The sequence below is a fragment of the Myotis lucifugus genome, unplaced genomic scaffold (genome assembly GCF_000147115.1).
Source record: "Myotis lucifugus unplaced genomic scaffold, Myoluc2.0 scaffold_2567, whole genome shotgun sequence".
NCBI classification, from domain to species: Eukaryota; Metazoa; Chordata; class Mammalia; order Chiroptera; family Vespertilionidae; genus Myotis; species Myotis lucifugus.
Genome location: NW_005873615.1, coordinates 3,695 through 9,390, shown reverse-complemented (window position 1 = coordinate 9,390; position 5,696 = coordinate 3,695).

Sequence of the window (5,696 nt, the reverse complement as noted above, 5' to 3'; positions counted from 1 at the left end):
GTGAAACCGACTTGCGCCGGTGACAGGGGAGATCGGGAGGGAGACCGGGGGTGGTGGCCGGCGGAGACCGACCTGCCAGGTGGCCTTTGCGGGGGCTTTTGCGCCTGACAGCCGGGGGAGAGGGGGGCGCTGAGGCGGGACTCGCGATCGCCAGGTAAGGCGTGGGGTCCGGAGCGAGTGGATGGTCAGGACAGGGGTATCCTGTCCGGTTAGACTTGGCGGAAGTGGCGCCCGGGAGAGCTTGCTGCGTTCGCCCGGCACGTGCCAAAGTGTCTGCATCATGCGCATCTCGCGGCGGGCGCGTGGGCTTCTAGCACCGAAAGGTGGGTGCCAGCCCCGCGCGCGGCGCTCGCCGGCCGTGAGCTCACCTCTGACCTTGCAGGGTGGCACCTGGGGATGGTCGCTCCCGCTCAGGAGCAGCATTTGGGTGCTGTGTTGGGAGGAACCGTAGGAGATGATACAAGTGTGTCGTATACCTGAGTTGGGGTCGGGGGAGGATGGAGGGATGGGGAGGTGAGGACGCCGCCTCCGCGTTCCCCAGCCTGGGTCCGGCTCTGCGTAAAAATCTTGCAAATGAGAGTGGGAAGGGGAGTGTGTGCCACACCTTTACACTCGGAGAAACTTCGCGTGGTGGGTGGGGGCTCGGGGACTAACTACACAGGCCTGAGGTTGGAACCATGGAACCGTGTGTAAGCTGAGCGCCTTCGTTTCCTCTTCTGCAAAATGGAGCCACTGAGGTGGGGCTTGCACGGGGGACCTAGGAAGGAATAGGGTAGGCCAGTGGTTCTCAACCTTCCTCATGCCGCGACCCTTTAATACAGTTCCTCATGCTGTGGTGACCCCCAACCATAAAATTATTTTCGTGGCTACTTCATAACTGTAATTTTGCCACTGTTATGAATCGTCATGTAAATACCTGATACGCAGGATGTATTTTCATGGTTACAAATTGAACATAAAGCCTAGTGATTAATCACAAAAACAATATGTAATTATATCTGTGTTTTCTAATGGTCTTAGGCGACCCCTGTGAAAGGGTCGTTCAACCCCCAAAGGGGTCGCGACCCACAGGTTGAGAACCGCGGGGGTAGGCGAAAGGGCCCCACGGGTGGGCAGTGCGCTGTGAATATTAACTGTTAGTGTCATCGCTCCCTTTCTGTCGAAAGGCCTTCCAGGTGCCCTGTAGGCCCGAGTTCGCTGTGTGAAACGTGAAGCAAACTAATCTGGTTTTCTCTTACGAGGTTCCCCCATCCTTCCCGCCTTGAAAGTCACTGTTAAATTAGAAAAACCAAAGCCTTTTTCTCTGTGATCAGCGACGAATCGGATGGGCGTCTGTTGGCACGGCTCAGAGGCTCCTGCCTCAGGTCTGCGTGAGCTCCTGCCTCTGAAAGTGGGTGAAGGTCTCACTTCACTGCTCAGGGACCGTGTGTGTATTTGGGCGGAGGCGGTTGTATGTGGTTGGTTTTTTAAAAATATATTTTTATTGATTTCAGAGAGGAAGGGAGAGGGAGAGAGAGAGAAACAGCAATGATGACAGAGAATCACTGATCGGCTGCCTCCTGCACGCCCCACACTGGGGATGGAGCCTGCAACCCCGGGCGTGTGCCCTGACCCGGAATCGAACCGTGACCTCCTGGCTCCTAGGCTGACGCTCAACCACGGAGCCACGCCAGCTGGGCTCAAGGAAGCTTTTGGAAGGAAAAGATGGCGCAGCTGAGCTGAGCTGTGAGGCTTGGGTAGGACGTAGCCTGACCAGGTTGGAGGGCCAGTGTGGGTGGCTCCAGTGAATGGAGGAGCCTGAGGAAAGGCCCTGAAGTGAGAAGGTGGGTGTTCCCCCCCACCCCCACACACAGGCGGGTCGGAGTAACCTTGAAATGACACGATGGAGACGGAGGGCTTTTCATCCTCCACGCGGGCGGAAGCAGTGGGACGTTTTTAAGACGAGCACAGAGGCCGTCAGATTAGCTCTTTGGATTAACAGGGCTGCGGGTGTGTGGGGTTGGATTGAAAAGGTAGAGACGGCCCGTCCACTTGTCCTGGCAGCGAACTGTGTGCCTATGGCTCCTGAAGGAAAAATGACGGCTTAGCCCAGACAGACTTTTGTTTGTTTCTTTTTAAATATATTTTTATTGACTTAGGAGAGGAAGGGAGAGGGAGAGAGAGAGAAACATCCATGGTGAGAGAGAACCATGGATGGGCTGCCCCCTACACACCTCCTACTGAGGATGGAGCCCACAACCGGGCATGTGCCCTGACCAGGAACCCAACCGTGACCTCCTGGTTCGCAGGTCGACGCTCAGCCGCTGAGCCACGCCGGCCGGGCCAGAGACAGACATTTTAATCCGAGTGTGGAAGCTGAAAGAGCGCTTAGAGGAGGCATGAAGGAACCCTGAGGTCTTCCCTCTGCAAAATTAACTTCACGGATATGCGGTATCCGCCTGATTATAAGGCAGATGGCCCGCCGAAGAAGGCGGCACCACGTGGTTCAAATCTCTCCTATTACAGGGCACTCCCTCCGTTGCCCTGTTCCCAACAACCAGACGCTGTTTGGGCTAAAACAACCTCAGTGGAAGCCAGTTTGGGGTATTTACACCATCAGTGGGTGCAGTGCGTGAGGAATGAAAAGCGTTATGCCCACCTGGGTGGGTGTTGACGGCCTGGGTACAGGTTCCATGGAGGGCACCATCCGTGGGTCCCAGAAATGCTCTGTCACGGCTGGTTGGGTAGATGCAGAGGTGAGGTGCTCTGGAAAATGGAACTTGATGGTTCAGAGTGGCTGAGGCGACCCCGGGGACAGTGATGCTGACGGTGTAAGTGATTAGTTGGAGTGAAATTGTTTCGTGAATTAATATACGTGCTGCCTCGTGTACTAGACCTCTAAATACATGTATGTAAGGTGAAGATTAGAAGCAGCCAAAACCGGTTTGGCTCCGGATAGAGCGTCGGCCTGCGGACTGAAAGGTCCCAGGTTCGATTCCGGTCAAGGGCATGTATCTTGGTTGCGGGCACATCCCCAGTGGGGAGTGTGCAGGAGGCAGCTGATCGATGTTTCTCTCTCATCGATGTTTCTAACTCTCTATCTCTCTCCCTTCCTCTCTGTAAAAAATCATTAAAATATATTTTTTTAAAAAAAGATTAGAAGCAGACATCTGGGCTTTATCCACAGCCCTACATTTTTTTTTGTTTTGTTTTTAATTTAAATGAAGCACATTTTCTTTTTAATTTTCTCGTTTGAAGGGGAAGGTTGTCTTAGGTGTGGGGCTTACCTTCCTGACACTTTACTGACATGAACTGCTGCTCAGTGGCTCTGCTGAAGCAAAAACCCCTTTCCCGTCTCATTTTTTTTAAAAAAATATATTTTATTGATTTTTTACAGAGCGGAAGGGAGAGGGATAGAGAGAAACATCGATGAGAGAGAAACATCGATCAGCTGCCTCCCGCACACTCCCCACCGGGGATGTGCCCGCAACCCAGGTACATGCCCTTGACCGGAATCGAACCTGGGACCCTTGAGTCCGCAGGCCGATGCTCTATCCACTGAGCCAAACCGGTCAGGGCATCATTTTTTTTTTAACTTGAAGGAGGTTTTAAAGAAGGGGTACTGGTGAGATGTGGGAAACACCGCAGAGAACTTGCACTCAGAACTCTTTGTAATTTAGCAGGCTATTCAGTTTCCTTCGGGGAAGATGTATTGAAATGTATCTCTAGCTTAGTAATCCGACAGTGTTTGTCAGTAACAAAAGGTAGCGCTTTCTTTTTTATTTTTTTCTTACAAAGTATGAGCGTTCAGCGATTTGGTAATTTAGTTGTCAGAAACGTTTTGCGCCACCGCCACCGGGTGAGTTCACGTGTGTAAGTTGAGGTGCTGATACGATACATCGTTTCACACAGTAACGCTTCGGCTCCCGAACTGTGTGGGCCCGTCCGGTACCCATCACCCCCTGTGGTTACTTAGATTTACTGTAACTGGAATTCAGCATTCAGTTCCCTGGTTGCAATGGTGCTTCGTGGCTGGTGGCTACGGATTTAAACAGTGGGGACCAGCGGTTCTCAACCTCCTGGCCCTTTCAATACAGTTCCTCACGTGGTGACCCAACCATGAAATTATTTTCGTGGCGACTTCATCACTGTCATGTTGCTGCTGTGATGAATCGTCATGGAAATACCTGATAGGCAGGATGGTCTTAGGCGACCCCTGTGAGAGGGTCGTTCGACCGCCAAAGGGGTCGCGACCCACAGGTTGAGAACCGCTGGTAGACCTGGAGCAGTTTTGTCAGTGCAGGAAGTCGAATTGGACAGTCCTAGTCTATGGAAAGTTGAGGGTTCCTTCTCTCCTCTCTCTCTCTCTCTCTCTTTCTCTCTCTAATGTCATTAAGAGACCTCCCTCACTTGCTGCCTTTGAATTCTGGGAGAATGCTGAACATCGGGAGGCACGTTCTCCCTTACGCTCTGAGAGTGACGCCTCCTGCCCCCTCTGCCTACAGCGCTGTTTGCAAGAAGAGCAAACACGAGCCTCCTCCGTGAAGCAGAAGCATGGTGGACGTGGAGGTCCATTTCATAGGTCGCCTTTGCTCTTACGTTAACGAGGTTCCGCATAGGAATCATCTTTCTGTGCCCGAAACAGTAGGGATCAAATATTTGACGCTGTTTGGCTCTTAAAAATCTAGAGACGTTGTGAGCTTAGAGTGAACTGTCGGTTCCCAACAAAGGCCGGACGATATTCACTTTATTTTCGACGTGAGTTTCGAACAGAAGGACAGCCCCGGCCCAGGGAAACTGGGTGAGGGGGAGGGCAGGAGTGCCAAGTGCATTGTGGGTGGGACTAGCATCCCCGGGGCTGCATTCTAAAGGGTGGCCTGGCTCAGTGGTTGAGCGTCGTCCTATGAACCGGGAGGTCACGGTTCGATTCCCGGTCAGGGCACAGGCCCGGGTTGCGGGCTTCATCCCCAGTGTGGGACGTGCAGGAGGCAGCCCATCCATGGTTCTCTCTCATTATGGATGTTTCTCTCCCTCCCTCTCTGAAATCAATAAAACCATATTATAGTAAAAAAATAAGTAAAGGGTGGTTTGAGGTAGAGCCAGGGGTGGGCGGATGTGACTTGTGCTGTCACACAGCAGCAGTGACCCCAACAGAGAATCCTGTGAACGGTAGAAGGAGTTGGTGGCCTCTTCGAATTGAGAGGGAGAGAGAGAGAGAAAAGGATCGTAAGGTGCTGGCCTTTTCCGCTTCATGTGCAACATCCAGGTAGAAATGCCTCTTGGCTCAGTGGATGGAGCGTCGGTCTGCGGACTGAGGGGTCCCGGGTTCGATTCCTGTCAGGGGCACATGCTCGATCCCCAGTGGGGGAAGGGGGTGAGAGGTGGCCGGTTGGTGGTCCTCTCTCATCATTGAAGTTTCTGTCTCTCCCTCTCCCTTCCTCTCTGAAATCAATACAAATTATATATTTTTTTAAAAAAGGAAATATCTTTTAGACTTGAGTGCAGGAATCGATCTGGCTGGAGGCTGTACGTCTTGGGTGGCAGTGCAGTGACGTAGGGGGGTCAGGAGACATGCTTACAAGGGGAGTGACTGAAGGAGGGCACTTCAGGGACGGAGGCATGTAGGGGTGTGGAAACACGACTTAGGTTTGGCAGGAGTTGAGGAATCTCAAGTCCTAGTAAACAGCCCGCCCCCCCCCCCCCCCCCAGGCAGGAAG